We start from the raw sequence: 11,168 nt of genomic DNA on the forward strand, positions 1-11,168 counted from the left end.
GCTATTTGCTGGAATGAAGAAGAAGCAGATGTGACATAAAGACTGTTTTCTTCCTCATTAACAGACATGCAAGGCAACGCCTTTCAATAGGTTGAGAATCAAGCGAGCCATGTTAGAATTGCTCGTATGTGTGCTGATCATTAATAATTTTTCCACTCTTACTTTGATTTGGTGTTTTTATGTAATAGCACATTATCATAACCTTTTAGGAGAACAGCCGAGTTTAACTGTTACATCAGTCGATCAGATTTTCTCAGTTTTATGATTTCTCTAACAGTTCTTCTTTGAGATGTAACCAATACCTTTTGGATCATCATTCCTTTTTTAATTGCATCTTTTGATGTAAATGCTGATAATGCAGTCTTCTTTTGAAATTGAATTTTAATGTCTTTTCCTCCAGGTCAGCCAATTACTTGACGGACATTGTGCATGATCTAAAAAGCAGTGGGCAACTGACATATGGTTTCAAAACAAATTGTTCTAATAGTTGATTTAAGATTCATTCGTACTACCAATGCAACCAATATGTGCAATCCTTGTATCATGTAAATATAAATATAAATATAAATATACACATAACTTCTCAATTGATCCACAGTTTTATCTATCTATAGTGAAAGTTGATTGTTTTTCAAGATTAGACTTCTCTTTTCCTTCGCCGAGGAAAGGGACAACGAAACCAGGTCATCTAGTTTCAAATTTATTTTAAAGAAAATATAAAAATGTTTATAATTGTTAAATCACTATAAAACATAGTTTAATTAATCAAGTAGTTTTAGGGAACTAAATTGTTTTTCTTAGTACCTTAACTTATGCATCCTAGGAATAGTTATTTTTTGCTAATTAACAATTTTCCGGGGGTTTACCCTTTCTCTATGATCTAAGCAATCTAGCATGATTTTAAGTCGAAACTTAGTGAAGAATTGTGTTCTCTCTATGTCGAAATTGGGTCCAGCTTGTTGCATAAGCAGCCAATGACTTGTTTGAAATGAAAATTTGAGGAAGATGCAAATGCAGCTTTCCCATGTCTGAAGGAAAATGTGATATACCTTTCTAGGAACTTGATAAAAGAAGAATCAAACTAAGCGACTCTGGAGTAAATTTCAAAGGCATGTGTGGTTTTGAAATGATGTTCTTTTGGCATTAAGATCTTCAAATTTTTTTCCCATGGGGGCTAAGGATGTTCAAGTGGTCAATGATATCATCTAATGCAAGGTGATTCTAGGGTTGATCTTCCATTGTTGTTTGCCAAGGACTTCTCAAAACACAATCCTGATCAGTTGTTTGATGCTCCTCCTAGCATTACTCGATCATCTAGTCTTATGTCTCATTGTCGGCCAAATTCAAACCAAATCTTAGAAGTGCTTTGTGGTTTCATGTGAAGATCATTAAGAAGTTGTTTATTGTTACTGACCCCAAAAAAAGGGGTAAATTCATGAGACATTTTTTAAAATGTCTAATAAATCTAACCAATTTGTCTGTCAAACACTTTGTAAATGTTTCGTGAATATACCCCAAACTTTATGATAGTTTCGTAAAACACTAGAGCTAAGTGCCTATGAATCTAGCACAATCTTAGGAGCAGATTCATCAAACAGTCCAAAAGTGTTCCATTTGCCAAATGATCCATAAGGGGGATTTGTTAATCTCAAACATGAGATCCAAGGTCATGTAAGAACATTGAGGATCTTAGATCCAAAGGTTGAGGTCAAACCTCCCTCCCATCAAACCTCAAATCAGAAGTTTTGGAGGATCTCAAATATATAGTTTTGCAGAGATATGAAATTTAGTACTTGTTTGTACTATGGGCCTATTTGAGATCAATCTCGAATTTGAGATTAAAGACTATCAAATGCACTAAGGATTTGGGCCTTTTTTGGTACTATCAATTGGGGAATTTCGTACATGGTCATTTTCAACTAAGCAGTATTTGTAGTCACCCCAATGGCAGAGCTATCAATTTTTGGATGAGAGGGGCTCATTCAACAAATATTGTACATCGCATATTAAAGTGATTGTGGGGCACCAATATGCAAACAAACTGTACCTATCCTTATGGATTGAAGCTGAGCATAAAGTCGTTGTATCCGAGAATGGGAGTGGGTTGTATACATGCATCTCAAAGCACTCCATACTTCATAAGACGTCTTCAATCCCACTATTTGACTATGTACCACATCTGTTAGAGAAGAAATAAGCCACCCAAGTAGTAGCTAATTCATCTTTGCCCAATCTATATACGCATGATTCAATTCTGCTTCCTTGTTTTTGTCATCCAGGAGAAATTTTTTAGGGCACTTACCTGTGCCATCAGCATATCCCATCAACCTGTCACTTTTGAGATGGTGAATAAACTACGATTCCCATAGTGCATAATTGTTTGTAGATAGCTTAACAGCAAGGAAGTGTTGCAGGCTCATTGGTGCTGGAAGAACATAGAAAGAGTTGAACATTGATTGCATTAAAGACAAACCAGCAATGTTTTGGTTTGCCACGACAAAGGTACAGAAGAGCAGAGCAATGTTTTTAGTAAGATCGAGTTGTACACTCTGATACCATGTAAAATTTTCAAGGTAGAGAAAGTACTCATACGCTAGAAGATTTAACGTGGTTGAACTCTTGAGTGAGTCTACATCCACGACAAAAAGAATACTCTCTCAATCTCTCATATGTTTTCATAAGATAGAGAGGTGCCATTTAAAAAGATTTTCTTGTTTACATTTGAAACAAACTCCTTATCAGTCAAGGTTATAGTTGCTGATTTTGTAGGGATTGAGTTTCCCTTGTGATGATCCTCATGAAATTTATTTCATTTGATAGTGGCCTAATTCTTAGAATTGCATCCTTGATTTGTACGCATACCCACAGTTTCATGTGTGATAGCTATATCCTTGACAATAACCAACTAGGGCTAAGCATCGGGTCGGGCCTCATAAAAATGTCAAATTTTTAGCCTGGTAACTCTATTGGGTCAATCCAAGGCCTGCCTGTTAATAATCGGGTCGGCCCTGGTCGATAATATATTTTGTCCTCAGGCTTGATTTTATGCCCGAGACCCGGCCCAACCAGTTTATTAACGGGCCGAGCTGGACTTTTTTGTGTTGGGATTTTAACCTAAGTGCTCCTTATTGTTAATTTGGCAATGCTTCTCTATTTCTTTCTCATTTGCAATGACCATACATTACTCAGTTCAGTGTTTGTGCACTTTTCTTTGTAGTCTTTTGTCCATAAAGAAGTTTTTACTAACTAGAATGCCCTTACTCCCAGGCAGCATGCATATTTTCATGAGTGCTAAACACCAAGTTGTTTTACTACTTTCAGTAGTTGGCGATGTTCCTGTTCTAATACTATTGAGTAGCTAAATCACTCAAAACAAGGTTGCAGGTCGAGTCACCTAGAGCTGAAGTTAAACCATGGAAGCTGGCACTTAATTTAGATTAGAAGGATAAACTATATTTCAATTTTCAGCTAAGCAGCAACTAAATTCATTTTCTTGACACTAGGCTAGTTGGTTGGCAAACAATATAGGATAACCATTATCTGATCAACAAACAGAGAGCTATTGAAACCTATAAGACAAAAAAGAAATTTTCAAGTTGAGCAGACAAATAAACTTCTAATACAAGAAGGTGCCCCCCAAAAAAAAAACATAACAAGCATAGGCTACAATTTCAGGAGCTACAAAACCATATCCAATCATATTAATGCCAATAAGGAACTTTTATACATCAAAGAATCATAAACGCATGTCAAATTTAGGCTCAAAATACCAAAGGGAGAGTAAAGAAAGTCTCAAGTAGGGTTGCACACGAGCCGAGTCGAGCCGAAGCTTGGCCAGCTCGACCTCGACTCGGCTCAAAGAGCTCGAACTTGGGTCGAGTTCCCTAACACGAGCTCGAGCTCGACTCGACTATACATAGTCAAGCTCGAGCTTGACTCATTTAGTTTAGGCATTACCCGCGTTTGTCTTCCTCGCCACGCTCTCCCTGCTTAAGGTTTAGGGTTTCCCGAGCTCGTTCACCTCGTTCAACATGGCCGCCCGAATCTCCACCCTCTCTGCATCGGCACCCACGGCGTCAGCATAGACATCTGCTCATCTATCCCGTGAAGGACCCTGTGCATGGCAGCGAGGTCCTCCCATCTTGGCAGCTAGGTGGAGTTCGGTGTCGTTGTGCTTGTCGGTGACCTGCTTCACGTACTTCTTCGGCGTCCCGGCCTGGTCCATCTGCTTGCCGGAATTGGAGAGCACGAGGGCAGGACCCATGGGGCTCGATTTCTCCCCTCAGTGCTCGATGTCCCGCTTGACGACGACCTCGAGCTACATCTCGCGATCCAATACCTTGGATCGCTGGTAAATGTAATAAAAATGAAAAGAGCGAGGAGAAAGCTTCTAATATAGAAGGAAAGGAGGCGATTCTAGGGCTTCATCGAGGAGAAGTATGCCCTAGGATGTGCCCCTGTTTCTTTTGTGAAGGGCGCCATAAGCACTTGTTCTTTGATTTACGCTATGTCTTCTCTCTTTAAATCTGTTTCAATCTTCTCAGCCTCAGATATCAAAGAAACAAAGAAAGGAACAAAAATAACTAGATGACAGAAAGGATGGGTGCCTTCAAGTGAAACCCTCAGTGAAACCCTTGCTCGAGCAGCAATAATTGGGTTCTTGAGATCCTCTCTCGTTTGAGGGAGAGGGTTTCAGTTCTCTGATTTAGAGAGGGAGAAAGAGAAAAGGAGAGAAGAGTACCATTGTTGCAGGGTTGCCAGTTCCAACGATCGTCAGAAAAAGGAGGAAAATGAAGAGAGAGAAAAAAAGACGAGAAATGAAGATGAACGAATGAGGAAAACAATAAATATCCTTACCTAACGAGCCGAGTTGGGTTAAACGAGCTTCGTTAAACGAACTCGTACTCGGCTTGATAAAATAAACGAGTTGAACGAACAACTCGAGCTCGGCTCATTGAGTATGAAAGCTGGCACAAATTCAAATTCGAGCCGAGCTTTAACAAGCCGAGTTCGAGTTACTCGGCTCGTTATTCAGCCCTAGTCTCAAGTACAAAGCAAAAAACTGTAGCAAGTCAACAAGGCCCCGTTGTTATTTCTGAGTAATGCAATGATGAGCTGTGACAAACATTTCTTAGCATCGATTTTCTCAACCAGCAACAAGCAGCTGTTCTGAACCCGTTCTAAAAACTGACAAAGTCCGTTGTCTATATTTCATGATTCGATCGCTTGGAAGGGACAAAAGAAAAAATGGCTCAATGGCGAAATTAGGGTTGAACAAATAAGTGCAACATCTGAGTTTTATTCCCGTTGAGCAAAATTTGTTCAAGCTTTGTTATGTGATGCCCTTATCCTTCAGTTGTGATTCCACTATAACAACCACACCCATTGCATTTGCATGAGAAAGCAATGAGAAAAAGAGAGAGAGAGAGAGAGATTTTATATGGTGCAACACTATGTTCATAGCATAAGAAACCATTATCATTTTCAGAATAAACCAGCCTGTGTGCATGTGTGTCAAGGAAATTTTATAAAATGTCAAGGAAATTTTATAATGTTTTACTACAATGAAATATGAATCATGCTAATTCGTCACCAGAAGATTCCTCCTTATCTTCAAAACTACAAAAAACACATCACCACAACCAAACTACAATGTTAGTATATCATGAAAAACAAAAGGAATGATTAAAATTTAACATTAAACAATGAACATCTTATGTTTTGCATGAGATATCTTCATCACAAATCCAACTCTGTGCAAACTAATACTTCAACAGTTTCAGGAGTGGTTGAACATCGATAATCATTAATGTATCTTCCAGCATGCAACCGTGGATATAGGAATTGTCAATATATCTCGAGCTATTTTAAATAAAAATCTGTATTTACTTTCATTTGCCTTCCACCAAGATAATATATTGAAGTCTTTAATAGGCCGAAGTTGTTCTATTGGATCAGTTAAATATGGTTCCAGATCTGTGCGAGGTACTTGAGGAGATGCAAAATGTAATATGTGAAAAAGGCATCTCTCGAAAAATCTCTATCTTCTTCAAATTCTACAATGGTGTTAACTGTATTTTTATTTTCTTCATCATTTATACCATACACATTTTTGTACTCAACATACATTTCATGAATACTATACTCTACTTTTTCATAATGTACCATTGCATCAACTTTATTTAAACTCCCAAGCACATTCTTCAAATATCCCAATTTGGACCTAGGATCTAAGACAAATGCAATTGCAAAGATGACATTGTAGTGATTTTTCTAATATTTGTCAAAATTTTCTTACATTTTATATGCTAATGATCTTATGTAATCATTGTCTGCCAAATAATGTGTATGCAAATGTTTGTGTACCCTTTGTATTTCTTGAAAAACCACATTAGCTTTACATTTCTAGTGGCAGGGAAGATTTGTAATACTATAGAATAACTTCAAAAACTAGCACAAGAAAGTTGCATGTGAACATTCATCATCAAAAGGTAAATTTATATAATTGAGATCTCCAGAAGACAAATGTTGAAGGACATCTTGGTAGATCAATGCATCTTTCAACAAGACATATGTAGTGTTCCATTGAGTTGGAACAACCATTCAAGCCCATTGTTCTTATACAATCCTTAAAAATATGTAATCGCTTTGGTGATCCCTTCACATATTTAACACATTCACAAATTTTTAAAATTGTATCATGCATATCCTGCATACCAATTTGAATCATAAGATTTAGAATATGTGTACCACAGTGAATATGCAAATATTGCTCTTTCACTAAAATATAATTTTTTTTCTCTAAGTTCCTTTTCAGTGTAGTTATTGAACTATCATTCGTCAAACAATTGTCGGCAGTAATAGAAAATAACTTTGACTGAATGTTCTATTTAGAGATGCATTCTGATAAAACCTCACACAAACTATTTTCATAGTGGAGGTGCATGTACAAAATTGAACATATGAGCATGCAACTTTCAATATTTATCAATATATTGTCCTGTCACGTATAAATAACTCAATGTTTGCTGTAAAGTCCACATGTCAAATGTCAATGAAACTCACTACGTAGAATCATTTATACATCCTTCAAGTCGGGCTATCTCAATCTTGTACATTGACATAATTCTCTTTTCAATGTTCTAAAAAATGGAACAAATCTTGTATTGCAAGATTGAAGAATTTTGTTATGATATTTATATTCTGTCAAATTGAACAAAAGCTTATGTGTTATTGCACACTTTGACATCGACTTTCTTATAGACTCCACGTTAAATTTTTGTATACATAGGGAAGTTGCACAAGTCACTAACTACAAGTGATAAAGTTCTTTGTTTTCCTTCACTGATTTGCCTATTTAAACAAGATTTTATATGTCAACTTAAATGACTAGTTACATAGCAATGCATCATTTCAATAGTTCTCCATAATGTTTGCATTTGGCAAACTCTTTTTCCTTATATTTAACCAATGTAAAATCAATCCATACTTTTGAAGTCTTTTTTCTCTTGGAAACAGCTTCTCTATCGGCATATTAGTATGATTCGACTAATTTTATAATAGAAGTTGGACAATATTCTTTATCAGAAGAATATAACTGCCATATGTTGAAATGATACATGTAAATAACCATGACAATAAAAAAACAATAAAATACATGATAAAGTTTGTGAGAATGGACTTATTGAAACTATTGATGAACAATAATCAAGACCGAATATGTTGCAACTTATTGAAAGAAACAAACATACCAAAATATATCACATAGAAGATTGAGAGAAGTTACATGATAAACAAACATACCAAAACATGACCTTTGTGTGCAGACATAAAGGAAGAGCATTTCAAGAATAAAAAATAGTAACCACTAAAGAAATGGATAAAAGTAGCAAAGATGACTTCGCAGCCAGTAAGTCTTTTCTTTCAAATCCCACCGTGACCAAGATGATTATATGTAAATTTTGGACATGGGCATCGAGATCAACTATACTAAAGCAATAAATCTATGAGTCAACTGCTACTCGATACCTGTTGCTTAGGCACTCATGCTGCAACCTTCATTTTTAGTCCAAAATGTTAAAATATTTTAATTGCACCAATGAACACATAAATGGAAAAAGACTATCAGATGCAAAACAGTGAATTAAGAATTGTTTCATGGTTAAGCAAAAAGAAATGAAACAGTCAAATCAAGTATTGGAGCTAGTACTGCTTTAGTGAGTGAAAGAACACAAGGAGTAAATATCGTATCCAAGGCTAGCCACAGTTCATTAGTAGTTGTTTATTTAACATGGTGTTTGACAAGCCCAATCCATTTCTGTAATTATCTTCAACAGCATCTTGTTGTAGTTATTTCTATGCAAATGTACTTGATAATAAAAAATGTGTATGTGTCCATGCAAAAACTAACCATACATTTACCATGATGTTCATGAAAAAAGCAAATATTTTTAACTGTAATTATGCCTTAGTTGTTATAGTGAAAAAGAAACTAACATTATTATGTTACCAAGAATGTGCACCAAAACATTGGGGCATCCTGAAGCCCAAACATTTAAAATGACAGTTCTCTTTTTTTTGGTAGATGAAATATTCATGAATTAATAAAATACTTTTGCTTATAATTTTCAATTTGAATTTTTTCTTTCTGCACAAGAGAATGCAGACTCCATAGGAAATTTTTTTAGTAAATACCAGCTTTTCACATCTGCTTTGGGTGCTTAGATGTTAGTATGAAGAAAATGAAAAAATGAAAGCAGCAATGACACTATGTTAGTACAAATAAATAGCTGAGACGATGAATGAACCAATTAATAAATGAACAAAAAGAAAAACGAAGATTGTTGCGTAGAAGAAAAGGGAAGAATGTCCACGTTTATCTAAGGACATTGTTGGTATCTTACAGTATATTCTTGTTGAGCTCTTCATTTGGAGGTATGGTTCATCTTTTCTGTTCAAAGTTCTAGCATTTAAGGCTAATAGATTTGGCATTTAGGATTCCTGTTAAATGTTGTTTATTAACGTGGAGACAGTTCCCAAGATCTGACATAAAATTTACAGCATGATTGAACTTGGTCCTCCACTTTCAACTTTTGTTGTGGATAGGAATTGTGCGTGCAGAAACAGAGCATTTTGTTTCGATCAATGGTTTTTCATTCAGGTACCCTTCGGTTTCTCCTAGTCAATAGCAACTAATTTGGGGAAATCTCCAGCCATAGTCAGATTTGCCTCTTACCATCACCTCTTGTAAGTTGTCGATGTCAAAGTTCGGAAAAACCTCTGTTTTAGTAGACAAATTAAGTTTTGTTTTAGTAACTACTAGAAAAACATGATAGATATATACTATTTGCTGGAAGAGTTATTTATGTATCTACTTGTCTTAAACACACTCCCTGTCTTTGTCAAGGAGCGGAATTATAAAGTTAAACAAAACACACTTTGCAGAAACAACATACAGATACTTGTTAATATTCACAATTGTCGCATGAAGGCTTAAGTTGATATCTGAATCAAATGTCCCCTGCCACAGCTCTATAAACCAAATGGGCTGTCTTCTTCCCACTTTTCCTTCGATCGCTACTAGACGGATAGAGATCAGAGATGTAGATAGAAGGGCCGGCAGCCCTCAATCCAGAGAGAGATGTCTGCAACTGATATACACTCCTTGAGTGAGAGAAAGAAAGAGATAGAACAGGGAACGTGCGGTTGAAAAACCAACCTTCAAAGATGATGGCACGGTAGTGATGGCGCGGTGGTGACGGCAAGGCAGCAGTTGGTAATCGCAGACTCACAAACTAGCAGTCTTGTAGAGTCGCAGAGGACTAGAAGAGAACGACGGTCGACAGGGTCACAGGGAGAATGAAACGAAGTTAAGAAAACCTAACCTAAATTACTTTTTTTTGAAAAAAAAATAATTTTGTTTAGTTACCGTCAGGCTTCTTGGGCTCTCGACGGTTATAGTCTCAAACTCGAGCCTGACCCGTTAAAGTACCAGGTTGGGCCAGACCTGATAAGACAAGCCCGTTAACCATTTTTCTAAATAAGACGAGCCCGTTAACCATTTTTCTAGGGCCTAGACCCAGGCACGGGGCAGCGGCCCGGCCCTGTGCCGAAACTTATAACCAAGCCATTACGTGTCCTCCATGAAAACTTTTTTGTGTGCAACTACTTGAAAACTTTTTACCACATGATGCAAAATATGTTATGTCAACATAAAATTTTCCTCTTTTCTTCGATTCAACCAAAAGCAAAGTACAGCTTCTCTTACATTTTCTCGCCTTTGCTTATTCGTGCCACTACGTCCAGTACTACAATTTTTTATTGTTTTTTATTCTTTTAGCGCCATCGATCTTAACTTTTTCAAGTCATGTCGACGTAAAAGTCAGACATTGTGTTGTGACTCACGGCCAACTCGCCGGAAAAAAGTCACATCTTTCCCCCTCTCTCACCGGGGTTCAGCTGATTAGAGGTTCTGTGGATAAGGTTTCACCTTCTCCATTCTTCGATCATCCAAAACTGGATGCCCTCTCGAGGAATAATTACATAAACACCACCTGCCACCTCCCCCTGCTACTTTTTATTGTGAACAAATAAGGTCCAAAGATGATGAATGCAGATTAAGTTTGGTTTGGACAGGATCTTACCTTGTACCCGACATGTTCTCATAAAATTGGAACTCAAAATTCAACAACCAACATTTATGTAGTTTTGATCTGCACTCGAGTCTCTATGCATTCCAGGTCTTTTTTTAATATACTTCAACTTAGGGGTTGCACGGCCCAATTCAAGCCGAGCTCAGCTCACACTAACCTGACTAAAACCCAGCACCTTGTTGGCCTGACCCGGGCTCCGGTTCATTAACTCAAGTGGAGCCTAACAATAGTGACTGAGTTCGGTTCCTTAATTTGAGCTCATGCGGAGTTGAGCTTGAGCCCAACCCTGGCACAACCTTACTTGATCAGTCCGAATAAAATAAATCTCACTTGATGTTTCTTTTAAATCTTAAAGCGTATGTGACGAACTATTTTAAGACGGATCCGGTGCTAACACATTCAGATGTTGGGCAGTAAATGAAAAAGAGACCAAATTTTGGTTCTTGTTTTAAAATTGAGACCTGAATCAAGCTGATGAAGAAGGCCCCCCGGCCTGAAGTTGTAGGGATGGCAATT

This window comes from Nymphaea colorata, chromosome 5 (genome assembly GCF_008831285.2).
Source record: "Nymphaea colorata isolate Beijing-Zhang1983 chromosome 5, ASM883128v2, whole genome shotgun sequence".
NCBI classification, from domain to species: domain Eukaryota; kingdom Viridiplantae; phylum Streptophyta; class Magnoliopsida; order Nymphaeales; family Nymphaeaceae; genus Nymphaea; species Nymphaea colorata.